The sequence below is a fragment of the Panthera tigris genome, chromosome F2 (genome assembly GCF_018350195.1).
Source record: "Panthera tigris isolate Pti1 chromosome F2, P.tigris_Pti1_mat1.1, whole genome shotgun sequence".
Taxonomy (NCBI): Eukaryota; Metazoa; Chordata; class Mammalia; order Carnivora; family Felidae; genus Panthera; species Panthera tigris.
In genome coordinates this window covers 26,479,928-26,506,247 of record NC_056676.1, presented here as the reverse complement: position 1 = coordinate 26,506,247, position 26,320 = coordinate 26,479,928, and the positions used below count along the sequence as shown (strand labels likewise).

The following is a 26,320-nucleotide window of genomic DNA, read 5'->3' as shown; positions in this document are numbered from 1 at the left end:
TTTTTATCCTGTCACTATTTCATTGAGGTATGAATATTTATTTCCTAAGTAATGCTGACTATTGAGCAATGAAAGGCAATAAACCAGAATGTAAGCAGCATGGGTTGTGGAAACACATAACCTGGGTTTACACCTTGGCCTTGTCATGTACTAGGAATAATCTCCAGGGAGTAAATGTCTATGACTCTTAGTCTTCTCACTTTTAAATGGGTGTAATAATAACACATCACACTGTTCTGTGAGAATTCAATAAAATGTATATAAAACAGAATAATTATGTGCCTACATAATAAACATTAGTATTCTAATTGCATTTTAAATGGTAAAATGCATATTCTCCTATAAATGAAGCAGGGTAAAATATTATAAGGTAAGGAAAGACTCATAAATCAAATAATTGTATTCAAAATGTATTCTAGAAATTGCATTTGCTGCTTGTGCTATGTAACAAATACTGAAACAACGTAAAAAATATTTATTTTTCCCTATCTCTGTTAATCATCAGAAGAATGCAATTGCATTTAAATAAGTATTTAAATAAGTATTTTAAAAGATTAAACTGTTAAATATATGTACATTATATGCATATTATGTATTCATTGTATACATATTATATGAATTTATTTGACTTCTCTACAATATTTATATTTGTAAATCTGCCAGAAATTTGGATATCCCATGCAGTATTTGGAAGTTTATTTTCCATCAGCTTAGTCTGTGTAGTCTGCACTGTGTAAGTCAAATCCCTAAGCAACTTTCAACTAAAATCAATGAATGTATAGAAGATCAAATGGTGTAGTAAAGAAATATATTCTCTATCCTATCTTTGATTAAATGGCTGCCTAAGTGTGCTCAAAGCATGATTTTTTTTTCGGTATGGTGGAGTCTATATCCCAGCACTTGGTCAAGATTAACAATGAGTGTTCTCAGTCTCTCACTATTTTTTCTTTTAATTTTAAATTTTCTTAAATCACTCATAAAAACATAGCCAAAGATATCTTCCATTTTGTATGCATGTTCTCTAATCTTATTTATATTCTAATATCTAGTTAAAACACACCATTATGAGTTCCAAAAATAAATTTCCCTTTGTACTAAGTGTTCAAATTATGCCCCTCCTTATTCTAAGTGATCATATTATGAGAAGACACCTGTTTGTTCTATTCTAAGTTAATATTTATTAAGGATAAGGCCTGAAATCATCAACCCTTTCAATAGTTCTTTAGAAATGTAAAGTAAAAAATAATAATTGTATAGAAACATTCTGAGCTTTTAGTTGTAAATTGATGCAAGATAAAAGAAGTTATGATGGCAATTATGTAAATGAATATAGAAAATTAGCTTGCCACTGCACTTGTTTCAGGAATAATTTTAAAGGCAGAAGGCAAACAAAAGAATTAGGATCTAGTTCAAAAACACAACAGTGTCATTGACATAAATGGCTTCCATTCATTTGATGATCACAAAGACAACAACGCTAACCTTTATTTTTTTTAAACTGTTACTGATTTATGTGTTTGTCTTCTGTACTGTATGCTTATTGAGTTAAAATTTCAGCTTCTCAAGAATTGCTGTGTTGAAACACAAAACATTTGAAAAGGTTAAACCTTTCATGTGTAATGAGAAAGTAACCCACCTACTTAAGAATAACTAAATAAATCGTTAAAAAAACACAAAGATTTCTGCCAATGAAACAAAAGCTAATAATAAATAGGGTCTGCTTTTCCTATTAAATCTTACTCTGTGCTGTATTTTTTTTTCCAATGTACGCTGTATTTTCCAATGTATTGCTGTCCATTTTGAAGAAGCCAATTCTAATTTATATAATATCAGGCATTTAGATCTCAAGAATTCTGAAAATAAACTACACATGACACGCCCAAGAAATATAAGTGCTGTACAGTTGAGTGTGATGTGCAAGAGAGTGCGTGGGTGCAAATACGAAATCTTTTCGGACAATAAATCTATGAAGAGTAAGTGAGGCTCTTCCTCCATCCTTCTATCAATAGTTTCACCATCAACAATAAATGTTTGCTTTAAATCTACAGATTTGGGATTCTATTAGGAATAAAAAACAATCTTGTCCCTTCAAGAGCCTTACAATCTAGAATAAATAACGAAAAATTAACATGGCTGGGTAGTTAAGATAAATACTTCAGATATTGGGGTGCCTGGATGGCTCAGTCTTTTAAGCTTCTGACTACGCTCAGGTCATGATCTCATGGCTTGTGGGTTTGAGCCCTGCATCAGGCTCTGTGCTGACAGCTCAGAGCCTGGAGCCTGCTTCAGATTCTGTGTCTCCCTCTCTCTCTGCCCCTCCCCCTCCCATGCTCTGTCTCTGTCTCTCTCTCTCTCTTTCTCTCTCAAAAATAAATAAACATTAAAAAAATACTCCAGATATTAAGAGATGAGGAGTGATTATCAATGGAAGACCTCAGGGATGAAACTACCAGAGAAGGTGGCTTGTGAAAGATAATGCTAATATCTGCTCGATAAAAGTTATGTGCAAGGCACTCTCTAAGTACTTTATAAATAGGTTCTCATTTAATCTCCAACAGTATATGGAATACGTAGTATTGTTTTCTTAATTGAACTGATAGAGAAAATGGGGCATAAATCAAATTGCTCAAAGCTACACCACTATTAAAGCACCACAACCTGGATTTTTCCCACTCTGAAATTTAATCTGAATAAAGGGTAGTAAGAGCAAGACTCAGAAGTAGGAAGGAAAAAAAAAAAGACAATTGTTAAGAAGTATAAATGCACGTATACAAAGCCCTAACATAGGAAATATTATGGAGCACATATCTAATATCACATTCTAATTATAAATCAACAAAGATGATTTTGTTTACCCTCGAGTTTCTGTATAATAAAGGATAAAGTTTTGTCACTAGTGTTTAGAAACAGATTCTCTGGCAACAATATTAATTTGTATTTCTAATTACTTATAATTATTGATAAGATCCTGAGCCACTACATATTCTGCTGGGCACTATGACAAATATTTTATATCCCTCAAGTCTTGAAAACAGGTTTGTGGACACAGCACCATACCCAAGAAGAAAATCAGAAAAATATACAAAATCATACAATTTTTGCAGTCTTGATTTTTTTAGTTTTACCTATTGTTGCAGAGCTACTATTGAATAACATCTATTTTAACTTGACCTTTAATATTTTTGGGAAGAGTCTATTTGAATAGTTTCAAATAAAAATATAGTTTACTTATTTTTAAGATTTAGATTCTCTTGGGGAAGAGAGAATCTTTTTAAGCTAACAAGTTTCTGTCTTTGCATATAAATCAGAAAATTCTTTACATGAATTTAAAATTCCCTGCAAACCAATATTTAGAATTGATAAATAGTTATTGCATGTTTATAGCATAACATTTTAATGTAACATAACATAATAAGCATGATACTCATTTTAATTTTGAAATATATAACATTTTATCAGAATCTTTTTATAAATAGCTGATCAGAATCCTGAGAAGAAAAAAAAAGAAAGAAAGAAAGAAAGAAAGAAAGAAAAAAAGAAAGAAAGAAAGAAAGAATTTAAGGATTAATAGAAAGAAAAAAAATACTGGGATATGTGATTATCTTAAGTGGAAATGAATAGAATGTGTGAAAAAATATATATAAAACACTATCAATTAGATGAAATAAATGAAATTTACTTAGAACTTATAAATCTGACAATCAAGAAAGGAAACAAAAATTTATATAAAAGTGCAAGGCTTCGCTCTTGGTATACTAGTAACTAGCTCTCTGGAAAAAATAAAAATAAAAAAATAAAAACTATCTGGTTTGAAGGATTTGCCAATTTCCATGGACGAAATATTCCTACCATGGTCAATTTCAAGTTATCAATATATCACTGAACAAGGAAGTAGAAAGAAGTGCTAAACAATCCAATCTCTTGATACAGTGCCAACCATCTTCAGCATACCTCTGCTTTGGCTTATCTGTCATCTACCATGAGAAGTTCCTTGCAAACACAAATTCAATTTCCTATCTTTCGTATGTATGATGTATATGTAACATACTAGACAATGATCATAACAGAGAAGCAGAAAAGCCGGAGTTGCCAAGGCATTGTTTACTTAACTAGTATTGTAGCATCCACATTTCAGTTCCATCCAGAACCATATTCAGCTCTGTTCCTACATTACTGTTCTTCCCAAGGACAGTGAAACAAAATCCTTTTCCTTGCTGCATGAGTACAATACAAAGGGTCGGATGATACGGAGCAAAGTACACAGCCTGTGGAGTAAACTTGCCTTATCTATCTATCTATCTATCTATCTATCTATCTATCTATTATCTATCTATCTTCCCTAGGGTATTAAAAGCTGAGAAGACAATGTTTGGCAACAATAATTTGAGTGAGGGATGCCTCTTTAGCTGTAGAAATGATTAAATCTGCTACTTAAAATCTGTTTTTGGAACAAGTACATGAGTAGAAAGTTAATAATTAAGGTTTCTGATATAAGAAAGTAACATTCCAACATCGCACATATGATTCAGGAACAGTGTAAGATACACAGCAGTGTTAGAACTGGATGAAACCAGCAGAAGAGGAACGCAAACCATAGAGCATAGTCTTTGAGTTATACCCCAAGGAGAAAATAATATAAAAACTTTACTGAATGTCACTTATTGTCTGTTTTATATAAATTATGGTTGTTAACTATACCATAAAGTCTACACCACTCTTATTTTCATAATTTCCTCACTCACGCTCATGATGTGCCTCTTTTAGGAAATACTATAGTAAATATATTATAGTATTTAACATACAATATATATTTATATATATATTTTAATATACTATAGTATATTAAAATCTGGGAAAAATTATGTCAAGTCTAACTTCTTCAATCAACATTCTTGAATCAGAGTGGACAAAATCAGATTCTGCAGCATTCCTTTACAGACTTTGGCTGAAACAGGGCCTATCTTTCCTTGGATGAACTAAATGTATCTATGCCTACATGTGAGTCATTAGCTTTCAAAATTCAGTGTTAGTTAATTTTGGCCAGGAAAATGCTTTATTTGGGAACAGCAAGCTTTAATAATAAGGTGGGTAAACAGGGATGAGAACTAGTTTTCCCCAGAAGATATAGGGCATTCAAAAGAGAGAAAAAGGTATATGCGTATGCAAGTGTTATGATTAATTTGCTGCAATGACTACTCAGCTATAGCAGAAAGCTGCGGAAAATAAACTGAAAGGTAAATAATTAAAGGTCATATGTAGATTTTTATTTCTTAAGGTTTTCACTTTATCTGGCAGATCAATTGTTTTAAAACTTTTGTGTAGAACAGGAGGGCTTTTTTGTAGTAGGTGCTATTACTTAGTCACTATATTTCATGCCCTCTATACCCCCGTCATGGTTTCACTATGGGTTGAGCATGTTTCTTTATTATGTGACATCGTAGGCCAATGTCATTTGAGCACATAGGAACTGAGCAGACTCTGAAATGTGCTTGTATTATTTGACCTGTCTCTGTTGCTTCCGCATGTTCATGAAGAAAGAGGCCACAAACGGCCACTCATACCAGAAAGAAAGACACGAGGAGGAAACCTCAAGTACCTGCAGCAAAACCACCTGAACCAATCCAAAGACCTATGGACAAGAAAAGTAAATATTTGCCATTGTTAGACACTGACATCTGAAAGATCTTCATTATATGGCATAATCACAGTAAATGGTGAACTTATCTTTAAATATAATTTTAGCTGTGTCAAACAAATAAAAAAAAGTGGAATTATAGTTGATTGGGTATAAGACACTCAAAGCGCAGCCTGAGTTAGCTTCTCTTTTGCCTATTCCTGGTGGCTTTGGTTTGAAAAGAAATTCAAGTTATCTGGGAGTATAAAAGGATTTTAGGTGGAGGAGTGATCTAATCACATTTCTGCATGTTCATATGTGGGCATGTTTTATGTCTAGCCTAGCAGAGAGAGGATAAATAGAAGAGGAAGAGACCAATGGAAGAAAGACCCAAATGAAGACCTGAACTGAGTAGTGGTAGAAAGATAGAGAAATGGGTTTAAGACATTTATCGGGGTAACTGACGTGACTAGAAGATCAACTGGAAAGGGTCTGAGGAACAGTTCCCCCACACACACACAATATGAATATATATATATATTTTTTATTTTTAAAAAATGTTTAATGTTTCATTTATTCTTGAGAGAAAGAGAGACAGAGCATGAATGAGGGAGGGGCACAGCGAGAGAGGGAGACACAAAATCGGAAGCAGACTCCAGGCTCTGAGCTGTCAGCACAAAGCCCGACGTGGGCTCGAACTCACGAGCCTTGAGATCATGACCTGAGCTGAAGTGGGTCGCCCAACTGACTGAGCCACCCAGGCGCCCCAAATGTATATATTTAAAACAACAAAGATCTAACATTTCTACTTTCTGTTTTAAGTCATTTGACAGGCAGAACAAAGAGGTGAGAAATGGAGCTTCACACAGTGTTAGATGAGCACAAATATAACATGTGACACAGGAGGAAAGTTGGACAAAATGATAAAAACTTGATATGCAGGAAATATTAATAAATCATACATCATTTGGTTTCCCTCTTATTTAAATTTCAATCAGAATAAGAATGCAAACGACGATGATGATGATAAGTATTTTAAAATCATGACTTCTCTAAGTAAGGAAATTATAAAGCCATCAGCCTTACAGATTGAAATGAGAAACTACCAGAGAATTTTGAAAAATAAAGAAAATTACAGTTTTAATTGTCAGAATAGTAGAAAAGAGCATGAGTTCTGGCATGAAATAAAATGGTAGCTAAAGAGAAGATAATATACAGTGGTAAAGACCCTTTGGTTTCCATGGCCTCTCCACAACTACTGTTTGAAGCAATCAGGATCCTCACACATGTCAATCTCTCAGGAATCGTGTGTAAGTCAAGTGAGAGTCCTGAGCAGTGGCCGCCATATGGAAACAATAACAGGTCAAAGAGGAATTGGAGACAAGTGCTCCTGCTCAGGAAGATCTCAGTGGAGGCCAAAGGGTTTAATCGTCTGGTTCCCTAATTTATCTTCTCATAACAGCACCCTCAGATCTTGATGGTGAATCAGAGCACTAAGCATCACTTCAAGAAAGTAAGTGCTTAGCCGTGGATCACAGGCCAGGTCTGCTTTGATGCTCAGGGCTTGCAGACTGGTGAATTGGAAGCTTGAAGTTTCCACATTGAAGGAAACAACTTTGATATAAGCCTTGGGGCTGAAATATCAAGAAAGGACTTCTAAGAATCAATTGATGATAAAAGCTCTACCCTGTTTTAACTTACTTTTGTGTATGTGAAAAGAATAGCACCAATTATTCTGTTTGTGAAGCTGGTTGCTTGTTCCTGGTGGCAGGATACCCATACTTCATAGTGAAAGGATGCTAACCCACAGAGAAATATCAAATTAAACCTTTAAGGTAAGGAAAAAATATCAAGAACCTTAGAACCTTCAGAAAATATTTCCACTTAAGCAATATCAGATGGAATAGAAAGTATAAATATTCAGCTGCTTTAGTAAATGTGTAAATAATGAGGTCAGAGGCTCTTTCCTATTAAATAGGATGAACTAATGCAAATAGTTGCAAGTAATGAGAACATCCAAAATAAAGCTTATTGGGCTTAAAATTCAGGAGAAAGTAGAATAATATGAGGTCATGAGTCAATGTGAGATTATGTAAGGTTTGCAGTTATTGGAAAAGTTATTGCAACATAAGACATCCTCATTGCAGAAAAGAATGGCGAGAAACTAAATGATCATAGTATTGGAACGATAAGATATTAACAGGTAATTCACAGAAAAAATATAAATAACCATTAAACATATAAAAAGGTGCTCAATTTCCTTTAAATTATAGAAATTAAAATTAAAACTATAATGAGTATAAGGAGATTCCATATTTTATCGACAAGACTGTCAAAAGTCAAAAGACTTACCACACAGTCTTTGCTGGCAGGCCATGTTCTCATATAATCCTTGTGGAAATAAAAATAATTTTCTATTAAATTAAATAAAAATTATAAGGAGAGAGAGGCCTTTATGAGGGTTGTATGAACCAATGGTGACCATGAACTTAGGAGAATGATTAAGTCAGTAATGCACCTAAAGTTAAAAAAAAAAATGGCTGACTATAAAAAAAAAATGACTGTTTAATTTATTTTTATTTTACTTATTTTTTAAATGTGTATTTATTTATTTTGACAGAGAGAAAAAGAGAGAGAGAGAGAGAGAGGAGGGAGTGCACACACAAGCAGGGGAGGAGCAGAGAGAGAGGGAGGGAAAGAGAATCCCAAGCAGGCTACATAGTTAGCTCAGAGCCTGAAGTGGGGCTCAAACTCACAAACTGTGAGATCATGACCTGAGCAAAAATCAACAGTCAGACGCTTAACCGACTAAGCCACCCAGGCACCCCAAAATGATGGTTCCATTTAAATATGAAATGACACCTAGCATCAACTTTCCCAAATATAAATAATATTTTTTGACTGTTTATATGCCTTTAGTACAACATACAATGTATCACATAAATTATTCAGTCATCTATCAAGTATTTCTTAATTTCATACTTCATTCTAGAGACTTCATTTGGATGTTATGAATATAAAAATGAATCAAATATACATCTTGCCTTCAAGCTGCTCATAATCTAGTGAACAGACAGAAACTGAGCACACAGTTTCAATACAGAATGTTAATATGTTAGAATGATAGACTTGGTATGAGAAAATATGGAACATTTCAATTAGAATAAAGCTGAGTATTTTCAGTACTCTGGCTTACTTGTTATGGCCAATTTCTTCCTTTACTGTCCAAGCAAAATATTTCATCCCTTTTCACTTCTCAACCTTCCAACACTTCCTTCCCCATTGTTACTTTAAATTGATAACCTTACTTCTTCTTTCACTGAAAAGTTCGATAGCTCAAGACTATCACATCTACTTACCGTGTCTGTGCCCAGTTACCCTCTTTTATATTACTGGGGAAGATTTGCCCATGTTCTTAACTACGGCCAAACTTTCCATTTTTCTAGTAGATTCTATCAGCTTTTTCATTCTCAAAACATTGTTCTAGCAATGATCCTCTTTATTTTCTGCATTATAATTTTTTTCTGTTACTGTGACCATTACAATCAGAATAAATATGCACCCACCAAGACACTAAAATTGCTTTTGTCAAGATCGCCAATGACCTCTATGTAATTAAGATTAACTGTTAATTTTTAGCTCCCATATTATGAACTATAAGCAGCATTTTACACAGGTGATCATTTCTTTCTCCTTGAAATGTTTTCTTTGCTTGGATTCTAAAGCTCCTGATTCTCCTGGATTTCTTATTATCATTGGCTGTTTGATTCCTTTCCTGATTTCTCATATCCTTCATCTTTTAATGTTAGAATACCAACAAGGCTTCTTTTCCTTGATTCTCTTTTTACTTAGCATTTACTTCTTGGTCATCTCATCCTTTCTCTTGACTTTAATAACATTGATATGTTAACAATTTCATAATTTACATCTCCAGTTCAAAACTTTCCCCTGAACACCTCAGTCTCTCTCTGTTTCTCTCCCTCTCTCTCTCTCTCTCTCCCTCACACACACACACACACACACACACACACACACACACACAAATACGCACACACACAGGCCCATATATAACCTTTCCACTTTGGTGTCCATTTGAAATCCCAGAAATTACAAAACTAGAGGTGAATTTTGAATATATTCTTTGCAAAACATAAGTTTTATCCCCTTCTGTCACAGAAATCCATTTTAGATTTTTAAGAAATAACAGGCATTTGATATTTCCAAACAAGATACTGAGTCTTTTGTTGTTCTCCTAATTCACAAATTCTGTAAGAGCAAACACTTTGTGAAAATTCAGGAAAATGTGGCTAGGAATTTAAGTAGGCCAATCATTACATATATCATTGCATATATGAAAACGTGTAGAAAACAATGTCTCTTTGAATATAGCTGCTAAATTTCTTTCCCAGTGCCATGGCATGGGTACAGGGTATGAGATTCAAATTTGTGATGCACACATTACCACGACTCATTATGAGCTTTCAGGGTTATTCACAAATAATGAGAATGTTAAATCCTCATACGCCCACAAACTCCTACAGTATTAATTAGATTCTGCATGAAATTTTAACATAGATTATCAATATACTGTCCCCCATATATGTCTTGTAGGAGCAATTAAGTATTTAACCCATCTCTGATTACTCCAACCCATAGAAATATTTATCTGTCAGAACTTCCAGAACAAGTAATATTTATACCGCATATATACAAGAGTCGGCAAATACCTCAAAGGGTCCTGAGTCCGCATTCCATTATTAACTCCATTCTCAGATACAGACCTAAATTTAGGAGAGATAAAGCAAATTATCAAAACAGAGTCACATACTTTCCTTATATTTAGTTTACTTTTATAATTTGACTAACCCTGTTATAATAACTATCAATAATAAATTATTAAAATAATTATAATACCTAAAATCAGGCTACCAATCTCTAGTAAAATGTTCTAAGGCTCAGATACTGAGATTGTAAGAATGATATAATAAATATCTTTTGATTAGTGGATTATAAAAGCTATATAGTAGAGGGCAACATACTGAGGTTTCTCAGCCCTCACAAAATCAGTGTATATAAGGGCAAAAGTTGAAGAATACATTTTTGTCTAAAGGTATTCTCATGTACAATCGTCCTACTACCACAGGAAACTGAGAAAGACCATTCATACTATAATCTTTCCACTTCAAAAAACTCAAGTTTTTAGAGAAAAAAAAATCTCAAAAATCTAAAGGTTTACCAAAGAACCTTCTTCACTGAGATTGCTTGACAAAAGTATAGTTTAACAGTAAATTTGGTAAACATTAATTTCCAAAATGTAATTAAAGCAAAATAGTTCTTGAAAGGAATATACGGGATCTTTTCTAAAGATAACTTAATAATATCACAACACTAACAAGATGAATTCATGTGTAGATTTCTTTTATTCCAGAAACCAAATTATATCTAACAATAAGAAAAAAAAAAAACCAAACAAACTCTTCAAATCTACCTAAGCATTGCTGGCAAAGAAAAAATAGTACTCGGGATAAAATTTTAAATAGAAACTCACCGTGCATAAAACCACACTACAGAAAATAGATGTAAATGGACATTTTTTTTCTCAACAATCACGGGCAAGAGAAGAACTAATTGAAAACCAATAAATTAAGTACAGTGCAGCAAGCGGTCTCTAGCTAACTCGGCCTATACATCAATAGGTCATTCTCAGTTAATTAAGTGAAGGCATAATCAGCTTAATTTATGTAGTTCACAGAAGTTAATGATATCATAGTACAGTACCTGACGTTTGGCCTGTCCTTACAACTTGTTTTATATGTTCAGTTCATTTTGCTGTTCCTCAGCACGGGCACTTTATTGCGGTAGCTCACCTCCAGTGTTTCTCTTCCTGCAGAAAATGGGAAATGTAACAGTGAAAAAAAATGAAAATCCAAAGATCACTTAACAAAAACTTATTGTAAAAATGACCTGATGTTTCAGTGAACTACTTTGCATTATATAAATATCAACTGCAGCAATGAGCAGACGTTTTCTGAAATAAAAGCAAATGTTAAAATAAGATTAATGTAAATGTATATGATATGCACATATAGATATTAACAAAACTGGGAAGGAACTTTTAAAATATTGTGCAACCATCACATATAAGCACGAACTTGATAGATGTAAGAATTATCTGGTATATTTGTAAATTGTGCTGCATTTCAACACTGGTTACACTTGGTACTGAACTCTTCTTTCTCAGGGAGAGGGTTTCTTTCCACTGTCTCTGTAGCTCATCTTCTCTTTTCTGAAGCTGCAAGTTTACACACAAAGACAAACCACAATGTCAACCAATTGGACCTCACTTAAGGAACCTAGGAGATCGATTTGTAAAGCAAAGAATGAACAGGACCCTATTTCTGAAGTACGTTGCTCAAACTGCTCTTTCATTAAAAGATGCTCTTTCTTATTGATTTTGGCTTAAGTAATGAGAAAGCTTATCCAAAAATCTTTAGCATTTGGGCTCAAGTTAAGGAAATCAATACAGTCATTTCCCATTTGAACTGCATATGTGAGTTTTATGTACGAGAGACAAGACAAAGCCAAATTCAGATAAATCAATAACATTGTCAATAGAACATGAAACTGACAAATGGCGTTTTTCAGCAATTAAAGTGAGTTGTAAATATACAAAGACTAATCAATTACAATGTTTTGTCATTAACAGTTTTTAATTGGTACAAAAGTTATATGTGAATGTGACTCCCCAGGAATGAAGAATAGAGAACCTACCTCAGCATCACGTGGGACCATTTCACTAATATTTTATAAATATACAGATAACTTTATATCTGACAAAACAAATTACGATCTTCATTAGGCAGACTGTATTTGAATATCAATTAATCTATGTAAGCCGGTGAAATATTTTAGAAACACAGAAAGTATACACCTACAGTAGCCTTTCTTCCGGAATGTACTATTTTTAAACACCATTTTAAATTTTCCAAGATTTTATAATATATTTTTGTATCTATTAATTGAACGAAATTAAAATAACTTGAATTTAATTTGAAATAGTAGCATTATTCCTACATTGGAAGAGTAAAAGTAAAGTAAGCATTACATTTCTTTCATGGTTGTAGTCTAAAAATACAAAAAACAATTTAAATATATATTTTGGTTATACATACAGAATTCTAGAATTTATTCAAGTATCTTTTAAAAGTATTCTGTATCAATGATAACCTGCAATAAAATACTGAGCCGTTATGGTGTGCCATTATCCTAAAGTATTCAGGAAAATTGCAGTACAGATAGCCAAATATAATTCATAATATACTAAGATAGGCATATCATTAAAATGCAGATAAAACCTTTGTTTTTAATAAAAAATGATATAACAAAAGTAAAAGGTTAATTGAAAAGCAAAATAAACTACCGAATTTAGTAAGGCACATTACCTAGATTAACAGAAATCAATGAAATCATTAAAACAATTAATAACTTAGAGCTCCGTTCAGACTAAGATAAACTCTGTGGCTATTAGAATGCGGATACAAGGCTACAGAGACATATCTATTCTGACTGGGTAATTTCCTCTCCTCTGTAACAGTTCAGTAATATATGCAACTAGCATTATACGGCCACCCATTTCTTCTTGTGAGACAAGAGATCTTTCATGCTTTTTTGCTATTTGTGTTAAGTGAATCATAAGAACCATAGTCTTTACAGAAGTGAACATACTTCCCCCCAGTGTTCAGGATATAAAATGAGCCATTAAAGCATCAATAGTATTAATCAAAGCCTCATCATTGTTCAGACTCTTCCTTGGATAGAAAATGTACAGATTTCTACCCATCCTCCAGTCATAAACAGGAACATATATACAGCAAGCCCGGCACAGATATCTTTCCAATTAACTCTGAGGGTCACCTAAAGCCAGCATGTACTTCTCTGAAGATAATAGTCTGGTAAATAACTGAAAATAAGCAAATTTATCACTTCATGAGTTACAAAATCAGAACAAAAGTTATAAATGCTTTTTACCTGATGCATTTTTAAAAAGGAAGTGAAATTCTACAAACAGAACAGAAATGTAAGGTAATGTTATGAAACAGAAAAGGACACTTGAGCTTTAACCCCATTCCAAAGCTTTAGCCTTGCTCTAAAGGAAGTTCATATCTTAAGTCTTACAAAACAAAAACACAAGTGACGTTTTAAATCTGTTTCAAGGCTTCATTGCCACCACCCTCAAAACTCAGACTGAATGATCACATACTATTTTTGTCTTTTATCACTGAGACTAAAACCAGAACTATACTGGTGCTCTCCAATAGCAATATGACTTTAGAACAATTCATTGTTTTAGATAAAAATCTCTGTATTCAATAGGAAAAAAGAGCACATTTTGTTAATTACTTTAATCTCTAGCTATGGAAATGCAAATTATTAGTAAATGTTTAAGAAATAATATACAAGCAACCAAAAGCTAAAATCTTAAGTTTTTGAAAAGGATTCTGATGAATAGTACTACAGAAGGTTGTTCTATATAAACATCTAAGAAACTACTTTAACAATTTATAAATATCAAGAAACTAAGTAGAAAATAGTATGGTAAAAAAGAAAATGTTCATTATTAATCCTATAATCTAAGGAAATGGATATCTCAATGCTAAAGAGGTAGCATTGGGGAGACTGGGTGGCTCAGTGGGTTGAGTGTCTGACTTCCACTCAGGTCATGATCTCACGGTAATTGGGTTCAAACCCCACGTCAGGCTCTGTGCGGACAGTGTAGGCCCTGCTTGGGATTCTCTCTCTCTCTCTCTCTCTCTCTCTCTCTCTCTCTCTTCCCCTCTTCCGCTCATACTCTGTCTCTCTCAAAATAAATAAAAATTTTTAAAAAACATCCAAAAAAGAGGTAGCATGATTCATGTAGATAATATATATTAGACAAAAGCCTACAAGTACAACAAATGCAAATTTAATAGTTACACTAAAACTGAATTGCAGGGGGCTCTGGAGGCAGATAGACCTTGGTTTGACACTGTTCTGCCATTTGCTAGCTGTGGTGAGACATGAGGCATATTTTTATTTTTCTCTAAGTTTCCTTATCTGTAAAAAGTAGAGAAAATAAAAGAGCATCCTCACGTTGTAAAAGATTAGATCAGATGATATATGTTATCCTTGGCTTCACACATATTAGGTCCATACTAAGTGTTTCCTGACCAAATGACTTAGTTTACTAATTAATAAACATTAGTCTTATTATAATGCAGAATTTAAAAATATTGAAATTTCAAAATATATTGCTGATCAAGTCATCTTACATAAATGTAATTCAGGTTCCATCTCTGTAAACTCCTAAGATTCCCTGTTATCTCTCTATAAGAGCACTTCCACTATTTGATAATTGCCTTTTTATTTGTCCCTTATGTTACAACACTGGAAATTCTTGGGGATAGGAACCATACTTTACTCATTTTTTGTATATCTGACATGACAAGTACTTCAGTAAATGTTGATTGGATTAGTAAATGAATTAACATTGTGTTTGAGAGTGAATTGTTTAGGACTTATTATATATTACATACTCTGCAAAGCACTTTATATAAATTATCTCATTTTAGTCCCCCAAAGAACACTCTATATATCATTGCTATTCCAATATTCTAGGTGTGTAAACAGACGAGAGATTAGGTAACAGCCAAAATCACATGAATGGTAAATGGTGGAGGTTCCAAGTTACCTAAATCATTGCATTAATTGCCTTGGTCCAGGTGACTTCTCATTTTTATAGGTTTAGAAACTGTATATAATCAATTTTCCAAGAAAGATCAGGTCCTCATTTACTGATGCAATGTAACTAAAAGTTTTTTTTAATATGAAACTTATTGTCAAATTGGTTTCCATACAACACCCAGTGCTCATCCCAACAGGTGCCCTCCTCAATACCCCTCACTCACCCCCCCCCTCCCACCCCCCATCAACCCTCAGTCTGTTCTCAGTTTTTACGAGTCTCTTATGTTTTGGCTCCCTCCCTTTCTAACCTTTCTTTTTTTTTTCTTTCCCCTCCCCCTTGGTCTTCTGTTAAGTTTCTCAGGATCCACATTAGAGTGAAAACATATGGTATCTGTCTTTCTCTGTAACTAAATGCTTTAAGAGACCAAAGCTTAAATTTATTAATTTCTAATACAGTATAAAAATGCTAAGTAAGACAAAATATTATTTTCTGTGTTTCCTTATCTCACCTTTAAAAGACTACATGAGCTATCAAATTGTTCACCCTCTCAGCAAATCTTACTGGCCACTCGTTATGTAGTAAGTGTTGAAGATAAAGCAATAAACTAGATGGGGGAACAAGAGCCAAGCTTCTATGTTCTAGCTAATTCTTATATGATACTTACTATGTGCCAGGCAGTAAGCACTTTACACTTATTAATTAACATAATCTTCATAATAGCTTTATGAAACTGTTACCATTATTGCCCAATTTTGCCGACGTGGACATGAAGTAAAAGAGGTTAAAGCATAAGGTTAAAGTTTTAAGAGCTTCACTTACAGTTTGGACCAGGCTTTCTGTACAATGAACTTATTACACTCCAGGCAAGGGAGCTGTGTGTTAGTGGATCACGTCACTCAGCCTGATGGGATGCTAAGAGCAAAGCTATAGAGCCCTGGCTGCCGTGAGCACCCGGCACTGGCTCCTTTCCTCAGGGCCTCCTGTTCCCCGAGTGATACTGCACATGCACTGATACAGACCTACTTTCCAGTCCTCCTTTATGCTCACCCGTCAAAAGCACCATTACCTCATGTCTCTTACATGTAATACAATTAAGTCAGTTACATTCCCTTCATATGAATTGCTTGTTGAAATTAAGAGACAGCTCACTTGTGCACATTTCCTAGAGCGGATGATCTATATTGCGCTTTGTTTTTAAATCTAGATGGTTCTCAATGTTATGCTTTAGGGGTGTAGAGGCTCCTAGTCTCTGACTGCAGCTATTGCAAAAACTAAAATGGAAATAAGCTTTTAGGTTATTACATCATTCTTGTATCAGGAGATCGACAGGACATTGTTAATACATAGTATCAGTAAGGACACTGAAATACTTTCTTTACAGACTTTCACTGAGTAATATTTTAAATATAACATATATTATGTGAATACGACATAGTTATTTCTACTTTATTATCTATAATACATTTAAATACCATTTAACCAATACAAGCATGTGGCATTCTATGGTGAAATAACACCCTCTTGTTTTTCAGTCCTCCCCCAAAGCATACGTCCTACATAGTAGCAGTGGCATTGTACCAGAATTGAAAAGTTGAAATCAAAATTTTCAGTAGCATTCAAGATTGGCTGCAAACAAAACTTGAAGATTTCTCCTTTGCAAAATTCCTTAAATATGTGTTTATATTTATTTTCTCTTCTGGTTGCTTCATGTGTCTCTTTTCTCTTCTTTTTTTTCTTAACATATGTGAGTCCCATTCAATTTCCTTCTCGGTACTCTACTAACACTTCCTCTCAATTCTAACTTAATCTCCTATCTTCTTTCCCATTAACCTTTAATATACACACTTGCTATCTCCTCTTTACTTCCTATCTGGCCCATTCATCTCTCATTTCTTTCCTAATATAATAGATGTGAGAAAGGAAACTCAATACTCTATAACACAAATACAGAAATTAAGGTCTCAAAGATTAGAAAACATGATAACTCAACTGTACCACTTGAATACAAACATATTTACATATCTCCTTCTCAAATGTTTTTTCATCTTGCTTTTATAAACCAATATTTTCTGGGAGGAAAAAAAAAGCATACAAATGTTTGATCCCTCTCTGCTCCATCAACTGCAATTTCTCTAAACAGTATTTGAAATAACCTGTTCAAAGGATTAAGAGCATGTGGTACTTATCTTTGTATCTCTGCTACCTAGCAGACTGACTGCCACAGAATAGGCCCTCAATGAGTATTTGATGAACAGAACTGAAATAAGTAAGCTTCGTACTTGATAGGAAAATAAATAGGAAAATTAAAATGGAAACACGCTCACCAATAGCTGTGGTGAAGACTGTGGAGGTGGAGGAGGTAGGCAGTCGATACTCACAACTCGGTCCCCCTATTGAACCTCTCACTATTCTCCCTGATTTTCCCTTCCCTTCTCTCTTTGGCCATTCATTCAAAGGTTCAAGCAGCTGTTTGAGGATTAGGGTTAAGGTTATACCTAGAGGTTCAAAGACTCAAACAGCTGATGCCCTATTAAGTTGCTTGGTTTTGATCCCTAAATAAATGGTGAACCAAATCTAACACGAGGCTAAAAGAAAAACCTAAATGTAAACCTTCCTTTAATGGTCTTGCTTTTCTTCCCTTCCTATCTCTCTGTAATACTCAAATTTAAGATACATTGTGTGAATTAAATCTTCAAATACACTCAATACAACTTGCACTCACGGATTGTCACAAGCACAAGTAATCCTACCTATCATGGGAGAACGATGGTTTTCAAAATGAATTCTCCCAAAGACTCCTTTCAGGGGGTTCAAGTTTTCCACTCCACTCCTCAAACTTTTACCAGAGAGGATCTGATTTACTTTGTACATTTCTCTCCAGTATACATCTGTTTGGGGAAAGGAATCTGTTGCTATCTATATTCTGTCATCAACAGACCTAACCAAATTCTATCATCTAACAATGCATAAAATCAGAACTAGAAAAGTTAATACCCAACATGTTCAAAAATAAACTGGTGGCGGGGCGCCTGGGTGGCTCAGTCGGTTGAGCGTCCGACTTCAGCTCAGGTCACGATCTCGCGATCTCGCGGTCCGTGAGTTCGAGCCCCGCGTCGGGCTCTGGGCTGATGGCTCAGAGCCTGGAGCCTGCCTCAGGTTCTGTGTCTCCCTCTCTCTCTGCACCTCCCCCGTTCATGCTCTGTCTCTCTCTCTCTATCTCAAAAATAAATAAACGTTAAAAAAAAAAAACAAAAAAACTGGTGGCAAAATCAGGATTTGAACCACTAAAATTGCCATTTATGTCTTTCATCTGTCAGCACTATTTTTAGCCCTGGTCTACCCTATTTGAAAATGTAGAATGGTTGATAGAAAAATTATATTGTGCTACCTAGCAAACAATTGCTCTAGTATTAATTTTTGCCGTATTCATAGTGAGTCTTATTCTGAAACTCCATTCAACCAATTCTAGAATTAATATATAGGGAAAAACAAGAAGAATGTGTAACACAATAATATGGTTTACTTAGTTCACAAATGAAGTCATTTCATACTAGAGAATTAGGATCTGTATGAGAAACAATGGAGGCCGATTGCAGGGGTAGACAATACTCCAAAAGGTACCAAACGAAGATTGATGTGAGCGAATGACAAAAAGTCTGGAAAGACTCTCAAAGTTAACTCAAGTTTGAAATAGACTGGAACATTCAAGCGGGAAATACTTAAAGCAAATTCTTCATACTCGTCCACCAATAAAGTGCTATGAGTCAAAGATCTAGAGTGTGCGTAGGTCCTTGAGCATTACAAGGCTTGTGGGTTTTCTAGAAGTCTTACATCTCCCAAATCTAACCAATTGTTCTTATCCCTAAGTCATTTCACCTGACTGCTTAAGGGTCTTTTTTTTTTTCATTAGCCACTGTAACATCAATCACCTTCATTCTTTTTTGATCCCCTATCTGATTAAAAAAAAAAAAAAGTTTAGAATTATTTTACTTGCCAACACAGTCCCAATGTTTATAAAAGTTTGCTGTTAGTGTGAGGATTTAATCAGGTATAAGAAACTTTTCTATTTATGTGTATATATGTGTTGTTCCTATATTTGCTTCTATGTTTTCTTTTGTTTTGTTCTCGCTATTCTAGTCCTCTTCCCATAGAAATTTCCATCTTCTGCAAGATCAAGACCTTCACACATAAATTATATATACAGAAAGTTCAAAATTCAGTGCAAGGGCACTCATCTTGCTCATTGTAAGATTCATGCTAATATTCCACAAAGTATGTGGAAGATAAAGCACTGTGGGCTGGAGCACACAGTTTAGTTACATTGGAAAGGGTTATTGTCAATCTCTCAACGAGGAATTTATTCGGTGTATCACATATAAATATTGTAGCAAACTCCAAACAATTCTCAAAACAGTGAAAATTTAGTTATTCTCAGAATAAATGTTTGTCAAATTTATAAAGTGTAAATATAAAAAAAAACAGAGGTGCCTGGGTGGCTCAGTCAGGTACGGTGTCTGACTGTTGATTTCACTCAGGTCGTGATCACAGTTCGTGAGTTTGAGCCCCACGTGGGGCTCTGCACTGACCTGCTTGGGATTCTCTGTCTCCCTCTCTCTCTGCCCCTCCCCTGCTTGTGCTCCCTCTCTCTTTCAAAATAAGTAAATTTTTAAAATAAATAAACAGATAAACAAACAAACATACTTCAAATATTGTAAAGATAGCCACCTGGCTAAGCCTGATTTTAATGCTCAGAAGGATAATCAAGAAAAAGATATGAAATAGCACATTTGTAGAGGAATTGCTGAATATTCTAGTAGTAGGATAGCATAAGGTGAATGGTGAGGAAGTAGAAAAAAATCATTGGTTGCTTTAAATCCTAATGGACAGGATTGTCAGAATCTCTCTCAATATCCAATTTAACCAATTCTCTGTTAAGATCTCCACCATCCCAGGAAAATATTTTCACTTCATCAAATTATTTCTTTTGTACACTCCTTTCCAAATGAAGGCTAGAGCCTATATTTACATTTTTTGTCTCAAATTTTCTCAATTCTCTCCCAGCACCAACATAAGCCTACAAAAGAGATTAATAAAGTCTGTTTTCTAAGGAAAAACTTCAAGTAAAAAACTAAAAAATAATGACCATCAATATCAAAACCATACTTATTAAAGGTGAAAACTCCAATAACTTCCTTTTCTTTCTTCTCCCAGCTCTCTGAAGTGGAAAAGGATTCCAGAAATATTAAGGAATATATAATTGATTAGATGTGGAGTCCAAAGACGGAATTGCTTAGGATGATTCTCAAATGTCTGCCTTAAATAATTGGATGAATGTAATTTCTGTCAAGAATGAAGACCAATGACATTCTGATTAGATTTCCATTCTGGAAAAGCCAAAGCTATAGGAAACAGATCAGTGGTTGCTAAGGATTAGGGATGGAGAAGAGGTTTAATACAAAGAGCAGCATGAGGGAATTTTTAGTAATGATAAAACTATTTGGTATATTGACTGTGGTAATGTTTACACATTTCCTTGAAATGGTCAAAACTCAAAGAACTGTACATCAAAGCAGCCAATTTTACTATAGGTAAAATAAAAAGTAAATAAAAATAATCCATGCTTACTGATGAATTATTTTAAGTTAGGATATCTTAAGAATTACATATGTCAGGGGCACCTGGGTGGCTCAGTCAGTTAAGTGTCCAACTTCAGCTCAGTTCATGATCTCACAGTTCATGAGTTTGAGCCCCATGTCGGACTTTGTGTTGACAGCTCTTGGAGCCTGGAGCCTGCTTCAGATTCCATGTCTCCCTTTCTCTGCTCCTCCCTCTGTCTTTCTCTCAAAATTAAATAAACATTTAAAAAAATTGTTAATTGAAAAAAAAAAGAATTACATATGTCAGAATAATTGCAGGGGAAAATATGTAAAAATTAATGGAACACTGAATTAGATATTAGAGAAAGGAAAATAAGATTGTTGCAGAGTATGACCAAGACTAAAGTAACTATTAAATTAAAAGTCAGTGACAAAAAGTAAAAATGACACCACCTCGGACTTCCACAGGTACTTATGTTTGAAAATTACTTCTGAATTTCTAATCACAAACCATATCAAAAAGTCATTTTCCAGACAGTGGTTGGCTTCAGTTACTTTTGCTCTACTTATCTGATTAACAGAATTCTTAGTGTTGAGTGTAGAAACAAGCGAACAAGAAATGTAACCCAAGGCAGACAATTCAGTCAAATCTGATGAGTTACCATCACAGCCCTCCATTCCCTAACTTTGGAATGCCAGGACAAACAGCATCATGCCACTTTATATCCCAATGGGCCCAGGACAAATCCCTATTCAGCTGTGGCCCATGTCTCTTTCCACCGATTCTCCTAACCCTATCCATCTCCTAAATTTTACCTTCTAGACCTGAGGGTCAATCATCAGCAAATTACTTTTAAAGTTCATATGAAACTACTTCATAGAAGGAAGCAAAATCCCTTCTCCTATTTGTTTCAACTGATTTGTTTCAATCCCTTCTCCTATTTGAATCTCCCATGGCACTGCTTCTAAAGCTGTTTAAGTAATAGGTTCTTTTCCATACTCTTTCTGCCTCAGGGACTAGAAATGAAGGAGATGCCTTTTTGGCTCCTCATTGCTGCTTCCAGATCACTATCACTACATTCTGTAGTCATCTAATGCTCCCCAATGAACTCCCCCTCTTTTCCTGAGAAGCTAGTCCCTGACTCACTGATTCCAATTCCAGACCTACACATCTTCTTGGCAATTTCAAGTTCCACATAGAAGTCAATACCTTGACCCCTTAAATCCTTTTCCTCATTTATCCAATGATCTTGTTCTCCACCCTATGGCAGCTATTGAGTACCAAGGTCACACCCTTGACCTTGACATTTCTCAATAACAACTCCGCATCTCAATTTAATACGCATCCTTTCTGCTATTATTTTTATTTTTCCATCCCACTCCTTCTGACTCACATCTCTAACAAACTTTGCACTTCATCAGAACTCTCAATTCATTTATCCTAGCAATTTGTCATCGTTTTTTAGTACCCTCATGTCCTTACTTCAGTATGCACCTTAAATTTATGGTAAATAATTATAATAAACCTTTCTCTTAATTCCTCCCACTTGCTTGACCAAAAAAAAAAAAAAAAACCTGGTTAAATCCAACTTTCCACCTACTCTACTCCGACACCCCTGAAGCTGAACTTGGCTGGAAAAATGGACCCTTTTTCCATATGGACCCTGAAGTGTATTTATAAGTAATATTATATTTATCTAATCTATTTTTTTACATACTGTCTTAGAAAACCATTTTTCCTACACCTCCAAAACCTATTGTGATTTCTTCACATACAACTCATGACTTTGCTTCCTACTTCAATGAGAATACAAAAGCAATAAAAACAGGACTTCCAAAAACTGTCTCTACTTTCTCTATGCTGTTATTGTGGGTGAACTCTAAATGCTCATAAGTAAGGTAACTCTCTCACTTACATACCAGTAACTGACTCTAGCAATTTTCTACTTTTTCCCTTGCATTCTCCACTTTTCCCTTTCCAGTGGATCGTTCATCAGGATACAACAAGTTTCCATTTCAACCATATTTTAAAATAAAGAAAATAGAACTGCCTAGACCCAGTTCCTTCAACTAGCTCACTCATATCTTACCTCCAGTTTTATAACAAACTCTCTGAAAGAATCTATGCTTAGTGGTCTTCTATTTCTTCCATCCCACTTTCTCGTGGTCCACTTAATTAGGTTCCACCATTATCATTGAGAAGAAACCATTACCAACATCAGCAATGGCCTTCACTTTGCTAAATCTGTTATTCCTCAGACTTCATCCTATTTCATCAGTCAGCAGCATTTAACACAGTTAATTATTCTCTTTTCAAATTTTTCTTTCTCTTGTTTTAACATAATCTCCAAAACATCAGCCTCATGTAAATTCTGTCCTGCTTTTTTGACCACTCTTTCTCAAAGTCTTCTACTAGTTCTTTTTTTTCATATCTGATTTCTAAATGTTAGAATGTTCCTGACCTTGGTCCTCAAACTTATTCTCTATTAAGTCATTATAGTGATGGTATTACCCAGTTTATGACTTAGAATACTATATATTTATGCTGATAACTCCCAAATTTATATTTTTTACCCACACTCCCCCCATGAAATATAGACCCATATCTAAAAAAATTTTTTTAATGTTTATTTATTTTTTGAGAGACAGAGAGACACAGAGTGTGAGCAGGGGAGGGGGAGAGAGAGAGAGAGAGAGAGAGAGAGAGAGAGAGAGAGAGAATCTGAAGCAAGCTCTAGACTCCAAGCTGTCAGCAAAGAGCCCAACATGGGGCTCAAACTCACAAGCCATGAGATCATGACCTGAGTCAAAGTCGGAGGCTTAACCGACTGAGCCACCTAGGCACCCCTAGACCCATATTTTCAAAAGCCTTGGACTCTATGACATTCCCCTAAAACTGCTTCTCCTACAGTTTTCCTCATCTTGGTTAATAGCAATGGCATTCTTCCAGTCACGCAAGTTAACAATGTTGTCATTCCTGACTCGACTTTCTCTAAACCCCATTGCTAGTCTGATAACAAATCTTATGCTCCCTAATTCCAAAATATATTCAGAATTGTATCACTTCTCCATTCCATCGCTGTTAACACCTTAGTGGAAGCTACAGTCATCTCTCACCTGGACTATTTCAATTAGGCTTCTCCGGGTCTTCCTGTTTCAAGGCTATTATGCTTCAGTCTATTCTCAACATTGCCTCTGAGTTGATCCTATTAAAACCTAATTCATATCATGTCACTCCCCCAGTGAAAACTTTCCAATACCCATCCATCTCAGAATAAAAGCCAAAGTCCTTACAGTAATTTTCAAGGGCTTAAATGATCTGGGTCCCTATTATCTCTCTGAATATGTCAACTCCTGCTCTTTCCTCTCTCTCCACTCCCACTTCTCTGGTAGCACTGGCTTCCTTGTTGTTTCTCATTTAGCTCAGAGACACCCCTTGCATTCACACGTGCTAATTTCTCTGCCTGTATAACTTGCCCTCAGTTATACACAAGGCTAGTTCCCCCACATCCTGTAGGTCTTTATTTAAAATCATTTTCTCAATAAGATCTGCTTTGGTCACTTATTCTGAAATTTAAGCCAAGAATCCTGTCCCATCAATATTCTCTATTTTTTTTCTCCTTACCATATATGTTTGATGTCATATTACTTATTATCCATCTCTAACATTAGAATTTAAGATTCATAGGAACATATTTTTTTATCACTTTCATTTATTGCTATATTATCAGGGCTCAAGGTAGTTTCTGGCACATAGTAGACATTCAACAAATAATTTCCTGAATTAATGAATAAATGTGCAAATGAACTTTAATCCAATCTGTAAAATAAAACATATAAGAGTGACAGTTCATTCTAATAGTTGCTTTCCAAAAAAACATTATTATTTATATATTTTAAGCAGTTACTGTATGGTAATAGGAAACTGATAATTTAGATAGTTAGAAACTAGGCATTAGAAGCATATGTGAGCTGTCATGAAGAGAAACTTTATTTTTTTTTTAAATTTTTTTTAACGTTTATTTATTTTTGAAACAGAGAGACAGAGCATGAATGGGGGAGGGGCAGAGAGAGAGGGAGACACAGAATCCGAAACAGGCTCCAGGCTCTGAGCTGTCAGCAAAGAGCCCGATGCGGGGCTCGAACTCATGGACCACGAGATCGTGACCTGAGCTGAAGTCAGACGCTTAACCGACTGAGCCACCCAGGCGCCCCAAGAAACTTTAAATGTCAATTGCTTAATCTCACTTTCTCTCTCTCTCTAGAGAGAGAGATAGAGAGATAGATAGATGTTGTGTTGGTGGAGGTTCTCCCATATCCAGTGGCTCAAGAATTCAGGTCCCTATTCTGAAGTGCAGTCATCTTTTTTTTTTTTAATTTTTTTTAATGTTTATTTATTTTTGAGACAGAGGGAGACAGAACGCGAGTGGGGGAGGGGCAGAGAGAGACGGAGACACAGTATCTGAAACAGGCTCCAGGCTCTGAGCTGTCAGCACAGAGCCCGATATGGGGCTCAAAACCACGAACCATGAGATCATGACTTGAGCCAAAGTCGGATGCTTAACCGACTGAGCCACCCAGGCCCCCTGAAGTGCAGTCATCGTAACATGAGAAGTTCATGGTTTCTAGACCTAGGGAAGAGGTAACATAGAGTTCCCTAGTCAGTTCTTAAATTTCTCAACCCACAAGTGACAGTACCACTATCATTTATATTTCTTTAGCTAGAAATTGTCATAGAGTCCTTGCCTTGCAGCAAGAATAGGGAAAGTTCACTAGATACAATATGCTCATGAATAAAATTATGTGTAAATTTCAAATGTATATGTTCAGGAAAGACACTATATACATAAAATAACTGAAAATTATACCAGGAAGCATAAGGAAGTTAACAATGAATTGAAAATAGCATAATTACTGAAGCAAATCAGTGAGGAGTAGGATTTTCAATTGGAACTTTAAGAAGAAAGCAAGACTTTGCCAAGAGAAAAGAAAGTTAAAAAATTACTGCAAGGAGAATTACTTTAATATTCTACTTTAATTTGCTTGCATGATAGCCAAGTTACATTTTCATGTTTCTGACAAGTGGTTAGAGACACTGAGCATGACCAAAGGTGCAATAGTTTTATTTGCGTGTTCCCCCTGGATTAACATATTAACTGTTAATAGATTATGATCATTGGTATTAAATATATGGCTGTAGCTTTATAGCTCTTATAATACATTATTCGGGACCATTATTGTCCATCTAGCATGCAGACAGATCCAACTTTTTCCAATTTTTAGAAACTCTTCTTAACAGATTCTTAAAAATATGCATAAAATCTGCAATTGTTGGTAATAATACTTTTGAAAGACATAGAGATTTTTAGGAGGAAAACAGTTTAACTA

The 26,320-nt window shown here is 34.8% G+C and overlaps 1 long non-coding RNA gene across 1 annotated transcript in view; it reads right to left on the bottom strand.

Annotated features, from left to right (window-relative positions):
* Positions 1-26,320, bottom strand: part of LOC102954366 — a 151,497-nt gene that overhangs the window by 1,709 nt on the left and 123,468 nt on the right. Inside the window, exons 3-4 of the long non-coding RNA XR_444779.3 lie at positions 11,393-11,498; positions 10,342-10,395 (exon numbers count right to left, since the gene is read on the bottom strand). This is a non-coding gene — a long non-coding RNA (uncharacterized LOC102954366). The remainder of the gene's footprint in view (positions 1-10,341; positions 10,396-11,392; positions 11,499-26,320) is intronic.